Here is a 24,403-nt window from a genome sequence, read left to right as displayed (position 1 = left end):
AAGTCCATCTGATCTAGTGAGTCATTTAGGATTGCTGTTTCTTTGTTGATTTTTTGTTTAGAGGATTTATCCAGTGGTGCCAGTGGGGTATTAAAGTCCCCTATTATGATTGTTTTGCTATTGATCTCTCCCTTGATATCATCTAGAAGTTGTTTTATGTATTTGGGTATTCCTGTATTCGGTGCATATATTTTTTAAAAAGCAAGTCTAGCTCTGGGTTTGCTTTAGCTTTCTTCCACCAGTCAGCATTTTAGGGTAACTTTTGTGGGGGTTTTAAAATCTATTGTGAGCTAAAATTGATTAGCACTTTTTGAATAATGGATAACAAATTGCTTTGTTGATCATGGTCAATTATGCAGTGTAATGACTTTGAAGTAACATTAACATGGAGATCCGTATTTTGAGGCCAAGAAATACTTAGTTAAACCAGAAAAGCAACCCCTTCTACCTGTCCTCACTCCTGGTTGGGCCTGAGGAGGGTTAATAGCTCCTGTCCCAGTATGCTGCTATGTTTTTCCTCAAGGACCTGTAAGCATCAGGTTTCAGAGTCTGGATGACCCACACCAACATTTGTGTTGGGGGCTATACTTGGCTTTTAGCAACAGAAAAAAAGCAAGGAGTAAAAATAAATCATTTTTCTGTCTTTGGATCTGTGACAACATAGTCTTTGGGATTTGAATAGTGCTGATCTCTGGGATACCAGTTTAAATTAATTCAATAATGAACTATGTTCTACTTTTATCACATTAGTACCAGCCACTGTAGTGGAAAAGACAGGTGAATGAGACTAGATGCATGTTCTCAAGGTGCTCAGAATATATTGGGAAAAGCAAGTCATAGACAACTTCCACCAAATGTATAATAAAGTGAAAGAGGGGCAAAATATTTGTATAGCAGTTCCAAAATGAAGAAAAATTATTCCACTTTTAGAAAAGAGGGAGATCTGGGAAGGCTTTAGTAGTAGCAGCAACATTAGAGATAACCTTAAAGGTTGTTACTTCAGGAGGTAGGTATGGGGAAGTATAGAGGAAAGAAAGGCATTCCAGACTAAGGGAACTTCAAGAGATTCCATAAGTTTCTCCCCACACCTGTCTATTCTCTAAACAAATGCTATAGAATCATAAGCCTGAGAACTTGCTTTAAACATTTCTGTTTTGGCTGGCATGTAACACCCTTCTCAATCAATCAATCAATTTTCAACCTCTCAAGTTGTATTCTCTTTTTTTCCTCTTTCATTCTGTTTGCCTCACCATACTATCAAATATTCTAACCTTGTCTCTTCCCTTAATGTGCTAGACCATTTTTTTTTGCTTTTAGGCATATTGAACTCATAGTCTCTCTGCCTAGAATGCCTTCCCCAACCTCATCCCTTCACCCTATTCCTTTCTTTTCTCCCCTTTACAGCCTCCCTTTCACCTCTTCCTCTTATTCCCTCAATTTTTAATCAACACCTTCCTTGATTCAAACAAAATTAGTTTCTTCCCATCTCTGTGTTTCCAAAGAATTTTGAACTCCTCTGTGTTTATCACCATATATAAATATTACTTCTTTATATCTGATGACTTCAAAAAGCATAGTATTATCCATCTCCACAAGGTCTATCTCACAGAGTGCTTAAAACATGATATGTACTCTGTAAAAGTCTATTAGAAAATGATGTTGAATGGTAAGGTAATATGGGGGAGAATTCACAGAACAGTAGGTGTTTGGCTATAATAGCAGGTACACACAAGAAGATATGACTAAAAAGGTAAAAGCTATACTGCGGAGATCATCCAAATCTTAATTCAGAAAGACACTGAAGGGTTTTGATCAGAGGAATGCTATGATTAGAACATTTGGAAGAGTGAGAGTGGGATAATAAGAGGTAAAGAAACAGATTAGGAGACAATGTTCAGGTGTGAGAAGTCAAGATTAGGGAGGAGCAAATATAAATAGAAAGATGTTAGATTTAAAGAGAACTGAGAGGTGTGCTGTATAGACTTGGAAAATAATTTAGATATGCCAGGTAATGAAGCAGGAGTCAGCATTAGGAGAGAAGAGAGAGAGAGATCGGGAATTTAATAGATTGTTATGAAAGGAACATTTAAGGTGGTTGGATTCCAAACCAGAGTAGCCTCAGTAATACAGGTGCCAGGATCTTCATGAGATTAAAGCAAGGTGAGTAATAAGCCCAATTTTTGGTCCAACATGGATAATGAAGCTTAAGCTGTCATTGTAAGGAGGCAACAGACTAACAAGCTGTCATAGATGGGAAATCTACAGGATAGATTGGGGCTTAAATGGAGCAAGCAGATGGGGCTGCTGTAGCAAACAGGTCCACAGAAGGTTTCCAGGCAAGACGAGCCAAGTTCTGTCTAGTCTGATTTTTCCCAGTTCAACTGCAGTCAGTATGGTGAATAACGAAATCAACAATAGTAAGAGAACATATTTTTTATCCATAATGCTGGTTGGCTAATTCATTTTCTAATACCCACCAGAATTTCAAGATACCATGTTAGAAATATTGTGGTATTGAAGCATCCACCTTATATAAAAAACTGCTGTTTTGAAATTTTAACCCTGCTATTTTGCTTCTGTAAACGCTTGCTTGCTTAAATAATAGGGAAAATAAGACTACTTCCATTCCAGAGAGGCCATAAACTATGCCCCAGAAAGAGTTGTCAGTGCTGGCATCAGGCCAGGCTTTGAGATATGGTCTCATGGACCCTTCCCAGCACGCAGGCCTTCTTTCTCAAAAGGCCCGGAAGTTTCCAAATTTGCGAGACAAAGAGCTAGAGAGAAAAAGTTTCCTCCATGTTGGGGAGCCCCAGACTTTGAAAGACACATTTTTCACTGGGCCTGAGCAGAATTTATAATTAAAATGTAACTCCCTTCCTCTAAGCATGGCTTGGTTTTTCTCCGGCCTTCTGTAACAGTATTATGTTTTAAAGTACAGAAAACATGCTTAAATGAGGAGCCATATAATTTTTAAAATATTAAGGGCCAGAGAGACATCAAAAAGAGACATCACGGTAAAATAAAATAATCCTATAGCTCTCAAAAGTATGCTATGAATCTATTTCATCTCTCATGATAAAGATTCTAAAACTCAAAAGATGCACATAAAACTCATATAGAAGAAGTGATATCATATAAAGGACAGAGTACAACCACTAACTAGCTGGGTGTCCTCAGAAAAGCTCCTTCTCCTCTCTGGTCCCAAGTTTTATTCACTATGCAATAGGAGAATTGAAGTCAATTATATCTAAAGGCTTTTTAAGCTAAAATTCATGTAATTCATTTTTGAGCCATATAATCCTTTTTTCCATTAAAAATTGAAATTACATGTACAAGGAAGAAATCACATATATGAAGAGTTCTGATTTAACTTTTGTGTGAGACTGAGATGAACCGAAGATATACACTTCAGGGAATTTCTTACTCTCTTCCATATTATGTCCCTTCCTCTATTCCTATGATTATTGTACTAGTGCAGTGGTCAGCAAACCACGGCTTGCGAGCCACATGTGGCTGTTTGGCTTCTTGATTGTGGCTCTTCCACAAAATACCACATGCGGGCACGCACGTACAGTGCGATTGAAACTTCGTGGCCCATGCACAGAAGTCGGTTTTCAGCCTGGGTGAGTCTATTTTGAAGAAGTGGTGTTAGAACACTCAAGGGGCCAAAAGGCTGCATGTGGCTCTCGAGCTGTGGTTTGCCAACCACTGTACTAATGTATCCTTACCCAATTCCTGTCAGAAACAGCAAATGGGGTATTGCTGTTGATGTCAGGGTTCTGTATGTTTCACCTGCTTTCATTTTTGGCCGCTACCAGTCTAAAATGGTGTGTGTGTGTGTGTGTGTGTGTGTGAGAGAGAGAGAGAGAGAGAGAGAGAGAGAGAGAGAGAGAGAGAAAATGTGTAACAGGTTCCTGGGCAGCAGCTATAATGGCTGCATTTGTGTCTCATGTGAACTCAGTGGCTCAACATTTGGCTCTCACTTCCTCTTCTTTCCTCCCTTCCCACACCATTCTGAATTGTACCATCCTTTGTGACACCACCCTAAAGAGATTTCCAAAAAGGTCAAGTGCATAAGACCATAAACCAATGAGAAAGTATGCAAAAATACAATGTCTATGTTAAAGCACTATAAAAATGCTAGAAAGGCAACTATTCAATAAAACATGAATATGGGGTAGAAAGAAACAAGCAGAGGCACTCATGGGCTCAAGTCAGGAATAGCCAGACTCTAGCCTTAATTTATAAAATTGTGGACCATAGGTAGCTCAACTTTACTGGAATATCTGAATTCCTTTGCCTTTACAAAATACTTTTATTTTGGGGACTTCTCCAGCCTGATTTTTTCAAGTCCAAGGAACAAGTATTAGAAAAATCCAATCACTGTTTTTCAGGTAAAGAATGGTTTGCCGACCACTGCACTTATTTCCAAAAAGAATCTCTTCTTGTCACCAGACCCATATGGGCAGTATAATGGCACATTAAGCATAGAAGGAACAACCTGGAACACCCATTGATGTGTCCAAGATGGTGAGTACTTGGAAGGACTGTGCTACTGTAGCATGGCACCTTGTAAGAATAAGTTTAAAAAGGATTGTGTCCTAATCACAGAATGCCTTTGTTTCTAGGTAGCACTAAGTTACATTTAATGGTTGAGTACAATAACTGTAGGCTGAATTATCTTTTGACTTTTCCCATATGGGTTCTAGCCTCTCTCTTACTACTAACCTATCCTGTTAATTGTATTTTTAAAATGTTATTAAATCCAGAATTCCAAAATGGAGGTAGAGTAAGTGGAAGCTACACTGATGCTCCCAGTACCAAATTGGAGTTACAATTAAAATACACACAAGCAAAAAACCTATCCTGAATAATCAACTGAGGACTAGCTGGAGAGAACCAGGATAACCAGGGATGGAAAGTGGAGAATGCAGAGAATGGTAGGAAGTGTGGAGGCATGAAAGGGCTGGCCAGGCACCCACAGACAGCAGCTGAAGTTTTGGAGGAATTTCTCATCCCTGGGGCCGTTACCACTGAGAACTCTAGGGTCTAAACCCCAAGCGGGGCTCCCCAGGCCAGAGCACCAGAAATGAGAAAGGTGTCCATGTAACATCTGGCTGGGAAAAGCAGAAGGATTGCTGTTTGTGAGGGAGAGATGGCTGAAAATACAGGCACCCTCTTAAAGGGCCAACACAAAATTTCATGTGCAGCCACTCACCTTGGGTCCCAAAGAGGGAGGGCAGAGTGGACTAGAGCTATCTGAGCAGAAGTCAAGGCTGGGGTCTCTGAGCATAGACCTTGGAAGGCAGACACCCTGGTTTCCTGTGCAGAGTCATTCCCTCACACTGCAGAGGACATATTTGACTGGTAGACCTTGGCTATTCAGATGGTTTTGCCTGGGGGAAAGGCAGTAGCCTCACCTACTGGAAAACTCCTTGTCCCACCCTGTGGAGTCTCTGAGGCCCCTTAAGTGAGTGAGAATATCAATCAGCTGCAGGGAGAAGCAATTGCACCACCCTGTTGGAAAACCGCTTGCCCGACTCTGGTTGATAGCCTGAGGCTAATCAAGACTAAATACAATCACACTGCAGGCAGAGGCAGGTCTCTGGAGGCTTTGAGTCTTTTCATGATCTAATTCAGGGCCCAAGGCTAGGAAAAGTAGACCTTGGTGCACATCTTGATCCATTCCAAAGTCACCCAGCCCCATCAGAGGGAGCCACAAGATTTGGAATGCTGATAGCTCCAAACAATGTACCCAGGCCTAGTCATAAATAGCATGTGACACTGTCTTTGCACTGGAGGTTGGGAGGCATAGCAGATCTACCTAATACATAGTCACAAACCCAAATAGTCACAAACCCAAACAGAAAACAACTCCCAAATGAAAGAAGAAGAGAATTATTCAGAAGAAGAGCTAAATAAAATGAATATAAGAAATTTATCAGACATAGAGTTCAGAATAATGATGGCAAAGATGCTCAGGAGCATGAGAAAAGACATAGAAAATATGAAGACTGACATAAAACTAATAAAGAACACAGTGGAAGGAACACACAGCACATTAGAGGAAGCCAAGGGTATGATCAGTAAATTAGAAGACAGGGTAGAAAAAAAATCACTCAATCAGAGAACCAAAAAGAAAAGAAAAACAATTAAAAAACAAGAGGACAGCTTAAGAGAACTGTGGCACAACATGAAACGTAACAATATTCACATAATAGGTGAGTCTAAAGGAGAAGAAAGTGAACTAGGGACAGAGAATGTGTTTGGAGAAATAATGGTAGAAAACTTCCCTAGCCTGGTGAAGGAAAAAGTCACACAAGTCTAGGAGGCTCAGAGAGTTCCAATCAAGAAGAATACAAACAGGCCCACACTCAGACACATCATAATTAAAATTCCCAAAATTAAAGCCAACAAATGACAAGTGCTGGTGAGGATGTGGAGAAAAAGGAACCTTCGTACACTGCTGGTGGAAATGCAGACTGGTACAGCCACTGTGGAAAACAGTATGGCATTCCCTCAAAAATTAAAAATGGAACACCCATTTGACCCAGTAATCCCACTTCTAGGAATATATCCGAAGAAATCAGAAACACCAATCAGAAAGAATACATGCACCCCTGTATTCATAGCAGCACAATTTACAACAGCTAAGATTTGGAAACAGCCTAATCACAGAGTGCCTTTGTTTCCAGGTAGCACTAAGTTACATTTAATGGTTGAGTACAATAACTATAGGCTGAATTATCTTTTGACTTTTCCCATATGGGTTCTAACCTCTCTTACTACTTACAAAGCAGCAGAATATACATTCTTCTCAAGTACCCATGAAACACTTTCAAAGATAGACCACATGTTAGGACACAAAACAAGTCTCTACAAGTTCAAGAAGTTTGAAATCACACCAAGCATCTTAGATCACAATGGCGTGAAACTAGAAATCAATTACAATAAATAAACCTGAAAATCATTCAAACACATGGAGGCTAAAAAGCATGTGATTAAACAATGAATGGGTTACCAATGAAATCAAGAAAGAAATAAAAATCTTCCAAGAAAGAAATGAACATGAACACAATATCTGGGACATAGCAAAATCAGTCCTGAAAGGTAAGTTCATGGCACTACAGGCTTACCTTAAAAAAACAAACAAACCAAGAAACCAAGATGGTGGCATAGGTTAAATACCTAACCTACAGCCTGGCACAACAATTTCAAAAATACAACTAAAAGTCAAAACGGACATCATCCAGAACCACAGGAAAGCTGGCTGACTGAAATGGCCATAACTAGAAGGAAAGATAAAACCACAGGGAAAATCAGAGGAGCCGTAAAAGCCTGAGGTATGGAGACACGGGCGGAGACAACAGCATGCGCGTGTGTGGGGAGGACGGAGCCGGAGAGGAAGGGGCGGCTGACGGCCTGGCCGGTGTTCTCTAGCAGGAAGGAGATAAAAGCTCCAGATTGTGCTGAACCCCAGCTCCGACTGCACTGAACCCCAGTTCTGGGCGAAACCCTGGGAAGCCAGGCTCATGCTGGAGGAATCTGGGCTGTGGGGCAAAGGCACAGAGGAGCGGCGAAAGGCAGAGCTCCGGAGGTGTGCACACGAATGCGTGCAGAGGACAAACTGTTGCCTGTGCTGCTGAATTGCCCTAGCGGGAAGGAGACAAAAGCTTCGGACCGTGCTGAACCCCAGTTCCGACCTCACTGAACCCCAGTTCCAGGCAAGACACTGGAAAGCCAGGCTTATACTGGGGGAATCTGGGCTATAAGGTGGAAATGCAGAGAAGCGGCGAAAGGCAGAGCACCGGAGGCGCGCATGGGAATGCGCGCAGAGGAAGGTCTGTTGACTGTGCCGATGAATTGCCCTGGTGGGAAGGAGACAAAAGCGCCAGACTGCGGTGAGCCCCAGTTCTGACTACACTGAAACCCAGTTCTGGGCGAAAATCTGGGAATCCAGATTCATTGGGGGAGAGACTAGACTGTTTGGCAGCAGGCGAAACTCCAGGGTGCTTTTCTCTCAGAGGTATTTGCAGGGAGTACAGAGGGACACTGAGACACAGGAACCTCATAGGGCGGGGCTGATGGGAAGCCAAGGCTGTAGGCTCCACCCTGAAACTCCGCCCCATCCAAGCTGAGCACAGAGGCTTTTACAATTTTGCAAGTCTAGTTGAATAAGGCTGTCACCCGGCATAGACCCAGATGATCCTCACAGACAATTGGACTGGAGGTCAAATCCTCCCAGTGTACCAACAGCAATCAAAGCTTAACAACACCAAGACTTTTCACTTAGCCCACAAAGGAGGGTATTAAGAGTGACCACCTAAGGAGATTGGGGAAGCTGAGCTATAGGGAGGCAGCCAAAAGGTGAAGACACCGAGGCAGGTCACGAACAGAAGGGATAAAGGAAGGTAAACTAATGAACGACAGTGTTCAGAACCACATTTATAGGGTTACTTGGGAATCTTCTGGAGGACCAAGATGGCGGCATAGGGCAGACGCCTGGTTGTTGCCTACCACAACAATTTTGAAACTACAACTGGAAAACAGAGCAGACACCATCCAGAACGATGGCCAGAGGAGATGCTGAGAGGGAGTTGACCGATGGGAGTTGGGATCGGGAAGACGAGGCCCAGCTGGGTCCCGGATCGAGATGCACTTGCCCGGCGACTGGTCGCCGCTGCAGACCCGAGTGCCGCCGCAGTGACCTTGGACCAGCCCGCCGTTGTGCACCGGGCGCACTGGAGCTTCGCCAAGCCCGCCGCCCAGCGAGTTCCGCGGCAGCCGCCCTGGAGCTTTGAGAAAATGGCCGAAGGAATTGCTGAGAGGGAATTGACCAACAAGAATTGGGATCAAGAAGACGAAGCCCCGCTGGGTCCCCGGTCCAGGTGAGGCCATGTGCCCCTGGATCCGGGTGAGGCTGGGTCCCGGGTCCGGGTGAGGCCGTGCAGCCCCGGGTGCGGGTGAGATCGTGCACCCCTGGGTCCGAGAGAGGCCACGCGCCCCGGGGTCTGGGTGAGGCCACATGCACCTGGGTCCAGGTGAGGCTGGATCCCGGGTCCGGGTGAGGCCATGCCCCTGGGTCAGGGAGAGGCCACGTGCCCCTGGGTCTGGGTGAGGCCACGTGTCCCTGGGTCCAGGTGTAGCTGGATTCCAGGTCCGGGTGAGGCCGTGTGACCCTGGATCTGGGTGAGGCCGCGCCCCTGGGTCCGGGCGAGGACACACACCCCTGGGTCCGGGTGTAGCTGGATCCCGGGTCCGGGTGAGGCCATGCGCCCCTGGATCCAGGTGAGGCTGGGTCCCGGGTCCAGGTGAGGCCATGCCCCTGGGTCCAGGAGAGGCCACGCACCCCTGGGTCCGGGTGAGGCTGGATCCTGGGACCGGGTGAGGCCACGCACACCTGGGTCCGGGTGAAGCCATGCGCCCCGGGGCCCAGGTGATGCTGGGTCCCAGGTCCGGGTGAGGCTGCGCGCCCCTGAGTCCAGGTGAAGCCACGCCCCTGGGCCCGGGTGAGACCAAACCAGAGGGAGTCGGACCTGCATTACCACCATTTGTCCACCATCCAGAGCTGAAAAGTCAGTGCCGATATGTACACATAAGGAACTGGTGGACATTGAAATCGAGTCTCAAAAGAACTGTTGGTCCAGAAAGAAACTTACTACAGACTGATTCATTTGCCTGTCAGCATAACTATTATTGCTCGTCTCACATTCGGTTCTTATAAGTATATTTCTAGTAACACATGATCTCACTCATCTAGGGAAAATGATGAACAACATAGACTGATGAACAAGAACAGACCCAGAAACAAGGAGGCATCGATCGGACTGTCGGGCCTCAGAGGGAGGGTAGGGGAGGGTGGGGGTAGGGGGGAGAGATCAACCAAAGGACTTGTGTGCATGCATACAAGCCTAACCAGCGGTTCGGGACAACAGGGGGGTGGGGGCATCCGTGGGGAGGGTTGAGGATGGGAATGGGGGGATGAGGACAAATATGTGACACCTTAATCAATAAAGAAATTAAAAAATTAAAAATAAAATAAAATATAAACAAACAAACAAACAAACAAAAATAACCCCAAGAAAATTAATAATAAACTATTTAACCCTACAACTTAAAGGCATCTATATTCATCAGGGTTATTGGCCTATAATTTTATTTCTTTGTAGTGTCTTTATCTAGTTTTGGAATTAGAATAATGATGGCCTCATAAGATGAGCTTGAGTATCTCTTCCCCTTGAACTTTTGGGAAAAGTTTGAAAGGGATAGGTATTGGTTCTCCTTTGGTAGAACTTGGTAGAACTCGCCTAGGAAGCCATCTGGTCCAGAACTTTTCTTTGCTGGGCTTTTTTTTTTTTAATTACTGCTTCAATTTCATTAGTTGTTATTGGTTTCTTCAGGTTTTCTGATTTTTCCTAATTGAGGTTTGGAAGATTTTATGTTTCTGGGAATTTATCTATTTCATCCAGGTTATCCAATTTGTTGGCATATAGCTGTTCATAGTATTTTCTTACAATTCTTTGTATTTATGTAATGTCAATTATTACTTCTATTTAATTTGGATTTATTTGGGCTCTCTCTCTCTCTCTCTCTCTCTCTCTCTCTCTCTCTCTCTCTCTCTGATGTCTCTCTCTCTCTCTGATGAGTCTGGTTAAAAGTTTGTCAACTGTATTTATCTTTTCAAAGAACCAGCTTTTAGTTTCGTTAATCTTTTGTATTTTTTTTTTTTTTAGTCTCTATGTCATATATTTCCACTCTGATCTTTATTATTTCCTTCCTTTTACTTACTCTGGGCTTTGTCTGTTGTTCTTTTTGTAGCTATTTTATATATAGGGTTAGATGGTTTATTTGGTTGTTGTTTTTTTTCTTGTTTTTTGAGGTAGGCCTGTTGTGCTGTGAACTTCCCTCTCAGGACTGTTTTCACTGTGCCCCATAGATTTTTGGTTGTTGTGTGTGTTTTTTCATTTGATTCCAGGTAATTTTTTATTTCTTCCCTGATCTCACTGTTAATCCATTCATTGTTTAATAATATGCTATTTAGCTTCCATGAGTTTGAATGATTTTCAGGTTTATTTATTGTAATTAATTTCTAGTTTCATACCATTGTGATCTGAGAAGATGCTTGGTGTGATTTCAAACTTCTTGAACTTGTAGAGACTTGTTTTGTGTCCTAACATGTGGTCTATCTTTGAAAGTGTTGCATGGGCAATTGAGAAGAATGTACATATATTCTGCTGCTTTGTGATAAAATGCTCTGTAGGTATCCATTAAATCCATCTGATCCAGAAAAAAAAAGAGAACTACAAGAAAAGCCCAGAGTAAGTAGAAAGAAGGAAATAACAAAGATTAGAGCAGAAACAAATGACATAGAAACTAAAAAAAAAAATACAAAAATCAATGAAACCAAGAGCTGGTTCTTTGAAAAGATAAACAAGATTAATGAACCATTAGCTGGACTCATCAAAAAAAAAAAAAAAAAAAGAAAGGAGAGAGGACTCAAATAAATAAAATCAGAAATGAAAGCAGAAAGGTAACAAGTGACACCCCAGAAATACAAGGTATTATAAGAAAACTAGAGGCCTGGTGAACGAATTTGTGCATGAGTGGGGTCTCTTGGCCTGGCCGGTGATCGAGGCCTATCAGGGGGCCAGCTGGCTGGGGGTAGGGATCCTGGGAGGTTGGCCAGCTGGCCCCCCAATTGGGGGCTATGATGGGGGAGGGGGCGGCGGCCAGGGGGAGGGGCCATGGGAGGTTGGCTGTGGGAGCGCATTGATCACTAGAGGGCAGCTTTTGCATTGAGCTGCTTTGTGATAAAATGGTCAGTGTGCGTCATAGCAACTGGTCGACCCATCGTTCCAGTCGTTTGGTTGTAACAGTCTCTTAGGCTTTTATATATATAGATAGTATAAAAAACTATATGCCAACAAGCTGCACATGTGGATGAAATGGACAAATTCCTAGAAAAATTCAATCTCCCAAAACTGAATCAGGAAAGATGCAGAAAACCTGAATAGGCAAATAAAAACTGAGGAAATAGAAGTAGTAATAAAAAGAACTCAGAGCAAACCTGGTTCCTATTGCTTCATAGGGGAGTTTTATCAAACTTTCAAAGAAGAACTAACACCTATCCTCCTCAAACTATTCAAAAAAATCCAAGAGGAAGAAACACTTCCACGCTCTTTTATTGAAGCCAGCTTTACCCAAATTCCAAAACCAGATAAAGACACTACAAAGAAAGACAATTACAGGCCAATATCCCTGATGAACATAGATGCTAAAATCCTCAACAAAATATTAGCAAATTGGATCCATCAGTATATTATAAAGATCTCACAACATGACCAAATGGGATTCATTCCAGGGATGCAAGGCTGATACAATATTTGCAAATCAATACATGTTATACATCACATAAACAAACTGAAATACAAAAATCTCATGATCATATCAATTGACACAGGAAAAGCATTTGACAAAATCTAACACCCATTTTTGATAAAAACTGTCAGGAAAGTGGGAATAGAGGGATCATATCTCAACATAATAAAGGCCATATATGACAAACCTATAGCAAACATCATACTCAATGGGCAAAAACTAAAAACATTTCCCCTAAGAACAGGAACATGACAGGGATGTCCACTTTCACCACTCTTGTTCATCATAGTACTGGAAATCTTAGCCACAGTGATCAGACAAGAAGAAGAAATAAAAAGCATCCAAATGGGAAAAAAGGAAGTAAAACTGTCATTATTTTCTTCTTCCCCTCCTACTTCCCCTCCTACTTCCCCTCCTCCTTCCCCTCCTCCTCCTCCTCCTCCTCCTCCTCCTCCTCCTCCTCCTCCTCCTCCTCCTCCTCCTCCTCCTCCTCCTCCTCCTCCTCCTTCTTCTTCTTCTTCTTCTTCTTCTTCTTCTTCTTCTTCTTCTTCTTCTAAATTCTGACCCAAGGATATTACTCCATTGCTTCTCGGTCTCTGGGTCTATTTTTGTTCATCAGCTTATGTTGTTCATTATATTCCAAAAATGAATGAGATCATGTGATATTTACCTTTCTCTGACTGGCTTATTTTGCTTAGCATAATGCTTTCCATGTCCATCCATGCTATTGCAAATGGTAAGAGTTCTTTCTTTTTTACAGCAGTGTAGTATTCCATTGTGTAGATGTAATACCATTTTTAATCCACTCATCTGTTGATGGGCACTTAGGTTGTTTCCAAATCTTAGCTATGGTAAATTGTGCTGCTATGAACATAGGGGTGTATATATCCTTTCAGATTGTTGTTTCTGATTTCTTGGGACATATTCCTATAAGTGGGATTACTGGGTCAAATGGGAGTTCCATTTTTAATTTTTTGAGGAAACTCCATACTGTTTTCCAGAATGGCTTCACCAGTGTGCATTCCCATCAGCAGTGCATGAGGGTTCCTTTTTCTCCACATCCTCTCCAGCACTTGTTGTTTGTTGGTTTGTTGATGATAGCCATTCTGGCAGGTGTGAGATCGTACCCCATTGTCATTTTGATTTGCATCTCTCTGATAATTAGTGACTTTGAGCATGTTTTCATATGTCTCCTGGCCTTCTGTATATTGGATTTTGAGAAGTGTCTATTTAGGTCCTTTGCCCAGTTCTTGATTGGAGATTACACCCTTGTCCGATATAACTTTGGCAAATATGTTCTCCCATGCAGTGGGTTTTCTTTTTGTTTTGTTGATGGTTTCTTTTGCTGTGCTTTTTATTTTGATGTAGTCCCATTTGTTTATTTTCTCCTTAGTTTCCATTGCCCTAGGAGTTGTTTCGGTAAAGATATTGCTCCAACATATGTCTGATATTTTGCTGCCTATGGATTCTTCTAAGAATTTTATGGTTTCCTGTCTTATGTTTAAGTCCTTTATCCATTTTGAGTTTATTTTTGTGTATGGTGTAAGTTGGTGGTCTAGTTTCATTTTTTTGCATGTATCTGTCCAATTTTCCCAACACCATTTATTGAAGGGACTGTCTTGCCTCCTTTGTCAAGTATTGATTGACCATAGTGACTTGGGTTGATTTCTAGGTTCTCTGTTCTTTTCCATTGGTTTATATGTCTGTTCTTGTGTCAGTACCAGGCAGTTTTGAGAACAGTCGCTTTGTAATATAGCTTGATATCTAGTATCGTGATCCCTTCAACTTTGTTCTTCTTTCTCAAGATTGCTGCGGCTATTTAGAGGTTTTCTTTTATTCCAAATGAATTTTTGGAGTGTTTGTTCTAGGTCTGTGAAATATTCCATTGGTATTTTAATGAGGATTGCACTGAATCTATAGACTGCTTTAGGTAGTATGGAAATTTTAATGATGTTGATTTTACGTGTGTTTTCTTCTTTATATCTTAGTTAAAGCCCTTCTGTTCAGCTAGTCTTCAGATGACTCTCCAGGTTGATTGTTCTATAATTTGGTTGTAATTTTGATGTGATCATTGGAGGAAGGAAGCACAGTGTCCACCTACTCTGCCATCCTGACCAGATTTGCCATTATTGATATACTAGAGGCCTGGTGCATGGATTCGTGCACCAGTGAGGTCCCTCGGCCTGGCCTGTGGGGATCAGGCTAAAACCAGCTCTCCAACATCCCCTGAAGGGTCCTGGATTGCTAGAGGGCACAGGCTAGACCAAGGAACCCCACTGGTGCACCACCAGGGCTGAGGAGGGACCGCGGGAGGGCTCCAGGGTGTGTCCGGCCTGTCTGGTCCAGTCCCAATTGGCCAGACCCCAGCAGCAAGCTGTTTTCACTGAGCAGTGGGGATTAAAAATCTTATTAAGACAGGATTGCTCTACTGATAGCCAAATAGGCCCAGGGCCTAATGGGAACTTTCATGCTCTCTGTTAACTTGACACACCAGAGAAGTAATCATTTAATCCAATGTACCATAATTTATTTATTGTAGTACTAGAGGCCTGGTGCACAAGATTTGTGCATGGGTAGGGTCTCTAGGCCTGGCCAGTGATCAGGGCCGATCTGTGGGGAGACCGGTGGGGGACAACTGGGAGGCCCCCATGGGCACCAGCCTTGCCTGGCCTGGGCCCTGCAGGTTGGGGGAAGCTCTTGCATTGAGTGTCTGCCCCCTGGGGGGTCATTGCATGTCATAGCTACTGGTTGTTCTGCCAATTGGTCGATTTGCATATGAGGCTTTTATTATATAGGATTATCCAGTTTGAAGATGTTATGAAAAACATCCCTTAAGAGATTTAAGATTTCAAAAACATCTTCAATTTGAATCTAATTGAATTATTCCAGAAAGAAAAAACAACAGAAGATGACCTTTTAGGAACATCATATGCCAGGCACAGTTAGGCCAGATGTCATAGCAAATTAGAATACTTATCTCCTGGGGAGGGAACAGTGTTATGGAAATGAGCAGTTGAAGTTATATACTTTAATTAAAATCATCTGCCAGTGCTAATAACCTAATATTTTTTTAAAAATATTAATCCACAGAGATACAAAGAAGAAATTGAGCAGGGAACACAATGCCATTAAGGTGGCAGAAAGGGAAGAAATGTATGTTCTAATCAACTTTGATAAGGGATACAGACAAATTGGTACTCATTTAGAGTAAAAAGTCCAGAACAAGGGGAAACAAAATTTATGTCAAACTCAGGAAGAAAATTCAAGAAATGTGTTTTCTGTCTTCAAATACCTGAAGAGCTATCACAAAAAAGTAAACCTAAACTGTTTACTCAGATCACAATAAGAAGTAACTTGAGGAACAAATAATGTAGCTCAATATATGGACCAACAGCAATATACAAAGATGGGTGCTGGAGGACAGGCATAGGGAAAAAATTTAGCTCCCTGTCACTAGCAGTATTCAATCAGAAGCTGAGCAACAACTTGGCAACATTAAAAACAGATTTAATAATTAAATGGAAAAGCTGGACTAGATGGCTCTAAAATTTTATAATTAAAATGACAGTAAGAAAATTAGTTGTACAAAGAGGAACCAAGATTTTGGCATAGGTAAATGCAGTATTCACATCCTCCCAAAAGCACATAAAAATTAATACTAAAATACAGAACAACTGTCATTCAGAACTGCCTGAAATCTGGCTTAATATAGCACCTGATCTCAGCATGCCCATACCTCTCCATAAGAGGACCCTACAGCTAGATAATTCAAAGGGAAACCACACTGAGACTGGTAGGAAGGTTGAAGGTGCTGAATGGGTGGTCCAACAACCACATGTGGCACGTTTTTAATCAGGAGGGATATCTTGGCAGAGGAGTCCTCCTGTGAGGAGCAAGGGAACCCAGACCCACACCAAAACTGTCAGCCCAAGGTTCCAGTGCCTGGAAGAGAAGTCCCCATAACTTCGGGCTATAAAAACCAGCAAGGTCCTAGCCAGTTTGGCTCAATGGATAAAGCATCCGCCTTCACCACCCTATAGTCTGTATCCACAGGTAACACATATCCTATCTAATAAAAGAGTAATATTCAAATTAACCATCACTCCAACACACAAGATGGTCGCCCCCATGTGGTCAAAGATGGCTGCCCCCATGTGGACACAAGATGGCCACCACAAGATGGATGGCAGGGGAGGGCAGTTGTGGGTGATCAGGCCAGCAGGGGAGGGCAGTTGGGGGGAACCAGGCCAGCAGGGGAAGGTAGGTAGGGGTGACCAGGCTGGCATAGGAGGGAAGTTGGGGAGAACAAGCCTGCAGGGGAGGTCAGTTGGGGGAGACCAGGCCTGCAAGGGAGGATAGTTGGGGGGGACCAGGCCTGCAGGGGAGGGTAGTTGGGAGAGAACCCAGGCCTGCAGGGGAGGGCTGCGGGGGGGACCAGGCCTGCAGGGGATGGCAGATGGGAGGGACCATGTCTGAAGGAGAGGACAGTTGGGGGAAACCAGGACTGCAGGAGTGGACAGTTGGGGAGGACCAGGCCTGCAGGGGAGGACAGTTAGGGGTGACCAGGCCTGCAGGGGAGGGCAATTGTGGGGGAACAGGCCTGCAGGGGAGGACAGTTGGGGGGGACCCAGGCCTGCAGGGGAGGACAGTTATGGGTGACCAGGTCTGCAGGGAAGGGCAGTTGGGGGGGACCAGGCCTGCAGGGGAGGGCAGTTAGGGGCGACCAGGCCTTCAGGAGAGGGCAGTTAGGGGTGACCAGGCTGGCAAGGGAGGTCAGTTAGGGGTTACTGGGCCTGCAGGGGAGGGCAGTTAGGGGCAACCAGGCCTGCAGGCGAGGGCAGTTAGGGGTGACCAGGCCGGCAAGGGAGGTCAGTTAGGGGCAATCAAGCAGGCAGGCGAGCAGTTGGGAGCCAGCAGTCCAGGTTTGTGAGAGGGATGTCCAATCGGGCCTAAACAGGCAGTTGGACATCCCTTAAGGGGTCCCAGATTGTAGAGGGTGCAGGCTGGGCTGAGGGACACACACATGCACACACACACCATTCACGAATTTTGTGCACTGGGCCTCTAGTATGTATATAAAATCTTTGGTTAATTTCTTCCCGCCCTTCTTCCCCCCTTCCCTCTGAGATTTGTCAGTTTGTTCCATGTTTCCATACCTCTGGTTGTATTTTATTCATTAGATTCTATGCACATTTATTTTGACTTTTAGATTCAATCATTGATATGTTATTTATTGCCATTTTATTGCTCATATTTCTTCTTCTTCTTGTTCTTCTTGTTCTTCTCCTCCTCCTCCTCTTTTTTCTGTCTCTTCTTACATAATACCTTTCAACATTTCATGTAATACTGGTTTGGTGGTGATGAACTCTTTAGCTTTTTCTTGTCTTTGCAGCTGCTTATCTGACCTTCAATTCTAAATGATAGCTTTGCTGGATAATTTTGGTTGTAGGTCCTTGCTATTCATCAGTTTGAATATTTCTTGCCAATCCATTCTGGCCTGCAAAGTTTCTGTTGAGAAGTCAGCTGAGAGTCATATGCGCACTCCCTTCTGGTAACTAACTGCTTTTCTCTTGCTGCTTTGAAGATTCTCTCTTTGTCTTTAATCATTGGCATTTTAATTATGATGTGTCTTGTTGTGGGCCTCTTTGGGTTCCTTTTGTTTGGAGCTCTACGAACTTCCTGGACTTGAAAGTCTATTTCATTCACCAGGTAGGGGAAGTTTTCTGTCATTATTTATTCAAATAGGTTTTCAATTTCTTGCTCTCATACTTTTCCTTCTGGCACCCACATAGTGCAAAAGTTGGTATGTTTGAAGTTTTCACAGAGGCTTCTTACACTATCTTCATATTTTTAAATCATTTTTTTCTCATCTGATTGGGTGTTTCTGCTTCCTCATATTCCAAATCACTGATTTGATTCTTGGAATCCTCTACTCTACTGTTGATTACATGTAGATTATTCTTCATTTAAGTTAGTGAATTATTTATTCCTGACTGGTCCTTTTGCATATCTTTGAAAGTCTCACTAAGACCCTTGAAAGTCTCACTAAGCCCCTTGAAGTTCTCATTAAGATCCTTGAGCAACCTTATAACCATTGTTTTGAACTCTGTATCTAGTTGTTTGCTTGCTTCCATTTCATTTAGTTTTCTTCTGTTCTTTCATTTGTGACATGTTTCTTTGTCTCTGCATTTTGGCTGCTTCCCTGTGTTTGTTTCTATGTATTAGGTAGAACTGCTATGTCTCCTGGAATTGGTAGAGTAGCCTTGTGTAGTAGGTGTCCTGTAGGGCCCACTGGCTCAGCCTCACCAGTCACCTGAACTGGGTACTCTAGGTGTTCCCCTGTGTAGGCTGTGTGCACAATCTTATTGTATTTGATTCTTGATTGCTTTTGGCATCTCTGGGAGTGATTGACACTCCCCACCCAGACCAATTGGCTGCGAGGACCAGCTGTAACTATAGTGGAAAAGCTGTTGTGCAGGAGACTCCCCTATGGAGCAAGACTTGTTTCAGTGGGGATTTGTTTCTCATCAAGTCTTCCCCTTTAGCTTATCACTCATGGATGTGGTAGAGTTGTAATCTGGCATGGTATGAAGCTGTCCACCAGGTGCACTGGCTCTGGAGCCTCCTGGGAGGAGCAAAATCAGCCACTGCCTGGGCCGCCCTGCAGGAGCTACAGATCAACCTCCAGATGGCTGCTACTTGTATTGGGCTTGGAATTTCCCAGGTGAGGCCAAGCTATGAAGCAAGGCAGGCTGGTGATAGTGTCAGATATTGGGCCTCTTACTGATAGGTATGGGGCACACTGATGCCAGTTGATGCTTGTTTGATATATTTTAGGAAAGTCTGAAGCCTGAGCCAGGACAGGCCATTGATTTGGAAAAGCCATTGCAAACAGCGTGGGTGGAGTAGTAAATTGGATAGAGCAGAGTCTCAGGGAACTGCCAGTTTGGAGCAAACAGTGTGAGCCACTTTGGTGGAAACTCAGGTATGGGTGCCAGTCAGCTCTGCAACAGGGGAGGTCTCAGCACAGGAACAATGATCCCTGCGAGCACCCTTGAGTTCCTGCCCCAATGCCAGACATTCCAGTTTTACCCCATATATCCTGGATCTCCCAAAGCTGCCACCCCAGGGCTGGAGTCCAGAAAGAGTGAGCCCAAGTAATTTCTTGTGCTAGCCCTTTAAGAGAGAACTGCCTGGGTCTCCAGCAGCCTCCGTGTCACTCAGCTACAATTGCCATTGGTTTTTACATCCTGAAGTTATGGGACTTCTCTTCTCAACTCTGGAATGCTTGGCTGAAGTCTGGTGTGGGGCTGGGAGACCTTGCTTCTCACAGGAGGCCTCTGCAGTGGAGATATCCCTCCCTTAAAAAAAAGCCACACGTGGGTTTCGGACCAGCCTGTTGTGTACCTCCACCCCTCCTACCAGTCTGAATGTATTTTTCTTCTTTACTTCTCTAGTTGTAGGACTTCCATTCAGTCAGATTTTAGGCAGTTCAGAATGATGGCCATTCTGCATTTTAATTGTAATTTTCATGTGGTTGTAAGAGGTGGCGAGTACTGGTGTTTACCTATGCTGCCATCATGGTTCTCTCCAAACCTATATAATTTTATTAACTAACTAGAAGCCTGGTACACAAAATTCATGCACGGGAGCAGGGGTCCCTCAGCCTGGCCTGTACCCTCTCACAATTTGGGACCCCTTGGGGAATGTCTGACTGCCATTTTAGGCCCAATCCCGCAGTTGGACATCCTTCTTGCAATTCGTGACTGCTGGCTCCTAACTGCTTGCCTGCCTGCCTGAATGCCCCTAACCACTCTGCCTGCCAGCCTGATCACCCCTAACCACTCTGCCTGCCAGCCTGATCACCCCTATCCACTCGCCTGCCTGCCTCATTGCCCCTAACCACTCTGCCTGCCTGCCTGCCTGATTGCCCCTAAACACTCACTTGCCTGCCTGATTGCCCCTAACTGCTCATCTGCCTGCCTGATTGCCCCTAACTGCTCATCTGCCTGCCTGATTGCCCCTAAACACTTGCCTGCCTGCCTGATCACCCCTAACCACTCGCCTGCCTGCCTGATCACCCCTAACCACTCTGCCTGCCTGCCTGATCGCCCCTAACTGCTCTCCTGCCTGCCTGATTGCCCCTAACTGCCTCTGCCTTGGCCCCTGCCAGCGCAGTTTCATCCAGAAGGACATCTGGAATGATGTCCAGAAGGTCGTTTGGTTATCCAGTCTAATTAGAATATTACACTTTTATTATTATAGATGTCAGTGCAATGAATTCAATAATAAATAAATTAATAAATATTCCAAAACTAAGCAGACATAGACTATAATGTAGTCATTGTTGGGGTCTTAAACACTCCATTGACTTCAATGGATAGATCTTTTAGACAGAAAATCAATGAGAAAACACTGTCATAAATGAAACATGAGGCCAGAATATTTTAATTGATATTTTCAGAACTGTTCAGCACAAAGCAACAGAATATACATTGTTTTCAAGTGCACATGGAACATTTTCCAGGATAGATCATATTTTAGGCCACAAAATAAGTCTCAATATATTTTAGAAGGTTGAAATCATATCAGGCATCTACAATATCCTACAATGGTAAGAAACTAGAAGTTAAACACACAAAAACAATAACAACAACAACAAACCCCCCCACAAACACATGGAGGGTAAATAATATGGCACTGAAACCATGAATGTGTTAACAATGAGGTCAAGGAAGAAATCAAAAGATAACTTGACCACCCAGACCATGGGCCTTAGCAAACACTGGTGGAACCCCACACATCTGCAACAGATACTGGCGGGACCTCCATGCACCTGGCCCACCACCAGCACTTGTTGTGGACCCCGCCTGGAACCTGTGTGACCACAGCATGATCACCATTGACTTGGCAGATCTCTTGCCCCTGTTGTGCTGCCACCACTACCCTAAAACCCAGCTGCTCAGCAACACCACCAGGGATCAGGGGCGGGAACTGCACTGAAGACAGGAAGGTAGATATAGCCTCCCCTCCCCTGGGCCTACTATAACTGAGGCCCTGAGGAGACTGAAGAGGCTGCAGATCTGTGGGTGAGATGAGAGTGCCTGGGACTGAGAGAGGAGATCCCAGGGCACTGGCTGTGGAGAAAGGGACTAGGTGCAGCATTGGAAGCCCAGGGATGAAGTCCCTGGATAGACCAGTGCTAGCACCCCACCATTGTGCATCTTGGGAAGCTCCTCCCGATCAGTGGGAAGGGCCATGCAGTGGAGCTCAGGGCCAGCCTACACTGGAGAGGTCTGAAGGACACACTAAACATTGAACCTGGGGGACCCTCTATTTCTTGGAGGAACTTGTGCTGATGAGTATAAAGTAGGATGGTCAGTAGGACCTGGGAGGATATCAGCCCTGCCCACCTGGAATGCAGGGGAGGTGCCCTCTTTCCAACCAGAAAAACAGTTGCTTCTGAGCTGACCTGAAGCTGGACCTCAAACAAGGGGGAAAAGCCCAGGGCAGGAAATCTGTACCCCTTCAGGTGGCAGAGAGGAGATGCCAGCAAATCAGGCAGAGCAGAGGCATTAGGAGAGAAAGCCTCCCCCCCCCCCCCCCGCCTCCTAAAACTTGCCGGCTCTACCTGACCGCAAGTCTGATCAAACCATCCTGTTCAAAACCAGGATACTCCCACAGAGGCCCACTCCATGGGGGAAGGGAGTACAGCCCAGAATAGGGACAACTAAGGCCCGAGACTAGAGGCAGACCAAACCTCTGGGCTAAGGAGTCCCTGTCCATTAGACTACTAGGGGATTTAAGCTATTGGACCTCAATAAGGTTGCCCAGGGTCAGAAAGGGACAATGAGTCCTATTGGCCTGCACCAGAGAAATTCCCAAGACGCCCAGGATAGACAAACCAAGAGACCAGATTCCACATCAGAGCAATATTCAGTGAGCTCCACAAATAGAGGACCCAAAGGTTTTCAGTGTGTGAGTATATGTGGTTTTGATTTTTGGTCTGTGCGTGTGCGACTGGATTTTTTTGTTTTTGCTTTTGTTTTTTAATTAATTTATTTTTTTATTGTTTAAAGTATTACAAATAGTAGTACGTCTGTCTCCTTTTCCCCCCATTCACCTCCCCCCGGATTCCCCTAAACTTGGCACATGCCATCACCCCCCGCCCCCCCCCCCCCCCCCCGCAGTGTCTGAGTCCACTGGTTATGGTTATATGCATGCATACAAGTCCTTCAGTTGATCTCTTACCCCAACCCTCCCCTGCCTTCCCACTGTAGTTTGACAGTCTGTTGGATGCTTCTTTGTCTCTGCATCTATTTTTGTTCAACAGTTTATGATGTTCTTTATATTCCACAAATGAGTGAGATCATGTGATATTTACCTTTCTCTGACTGGCTTATTTTGCTTAGCATAATGCTTTCTAGTTCCATCCATGTTACTGCAAATGGTAAGAATTCCCTGTGTTTTACAGCAGCTTAGTATTCCATTGTGTAGATGTACCACAGCTTTTTAATCTACTTATCTGCTGATGGGCATTTAGGTGGTTTCCAAATCTTAGTTATTGTACATTGTGTACTATGAACATAGGGGTGCATATGTCCTTTCTGATTAGTGTTTCTGGTTTGCTGGGATATATTCCTAGAAGTGGGATTACTGGGTCAAATGGAAGTTCTATTTTTCAATTTTCTGAGGAAACTTTTTTTTTTCCACAGTGGCTGCACAAGTCTGCATTCCCACCAGCAGTGTAAGAGGGTTCCTTTTTCTCCACATCCTCTCCAGCACTAACCTACAGTTGATTTGTTGATACTAGCCATTCTGACAGGTATGATATGGTACCTTATTGTTTTGATTTGCATCTCTCAGATTATTAGTGACTTTGAGAATCCTATCTAATAAAAGAGTAATATGCAAATTGACCCTCGCTCCGAGACTCAAGATGTCCGCCCCCATGTGGTCAAAGATGGATGGCCCCATGTGGACACAAGATGGCCACCACAAGATGGCTGGCAGGGGAGGGCAGGTGTGGGCAGTTGGGGGTGACCAGGCCAGCAGAGGAGGGCAGTTGGGGGAGACCAGGCCAGCAAGGGAGGGCAGTTGTGGGGGACCCAGGCCTGCAGGGGAGGGCAGTTGGGGGACCAGGCCTGCTGGGGAGGACAGTTGGGGAGGACCCAGTCCTGCAGGGGAGGGCAGTTAGGCGTGTCCAGGCCTGCAGGGGAGGGCAATTGGGGGGGCCAGGCCTGCAGGGGAGGGCAGTTAGGGGTGACAGGGCCAGCAGGGGAGGGCAGTTGGGGGCGACCAGGCCTGCAGGGGAGGACAGTTAGAGGCAACCAGAATGGCAGGGGAGGGCAGTTAGGGGTGACCAGGCCTGCAGGGGAGGGCAGTTATGGGCCATCAGGCTGGCCGGGGAGCAGTTAGGCATCAATCAGGCTGGCAGTGGAGTGGTTAGCGGGTGATTAGGCTGGCAGGCAGAAGTGGTTAGGGGCAATCAGGCAGGCAAATGGTTGGGAGCCAGCAGTCCTGGATTGTGAGAGGGATGTCCGACTGCCCGTTTAGGCCCGATCCCGATTGGATTGGGCCTTAATGGGCGGTCAGAGATCCCTCAGGGGTCCCAGATTGGAGAGGGTGCAAGCTGGCTGAGGGACACCCCCCCCGCCCGTGCATGAATTTCATGCACCGAGCCTCTAGTGTTTTCATATGTCTCTTGGCCTTCTGTATGTCCTCTTTCAAAAAGTGTTTATTTAGGTCCTTTGCCCATTTTTTTTTATTGGATTATTTATCTTCCTTTTGTTGTATGAGCTCTCTGTAAATTGTGGAGATTAAACCCTTATCAGAGATAACATTGGCAAATATGTTCTCCCATGCAGTGGGCTTTCTTGTTGTTTTTCTGATGGCTTCTTGCACTGTGCAAAAGCTTTTTATTTTGATGTAGTCCCATTTGTTTATTTACTCCTTAGTTTCCATTGCCATAGGAGCTGCATTGGTAAAGATATTGCTAAGAAAAATGTCTGCTATTTTAGTGCCT

The sequence above is a fragment of the Eptesicus fuscus genome, chromosome 1 (genome assembly GCF_027574615.1).
Source record: "Eptesicus fuscus isolate TK198812 chromosome 1, DD_ASM_mEF_20220401, whole genome shotgun sequence".
In the NCBI taxonomy this organism is placed as follows: Eukaryota; Metazoa; Chordata; class Mammalia; order Chiroptera; family Vespertilionidae; genus Eptesicus; species Eptesicus fuscus.
This window is presented reverse-complemented; position numbering follows the sequence as displayed.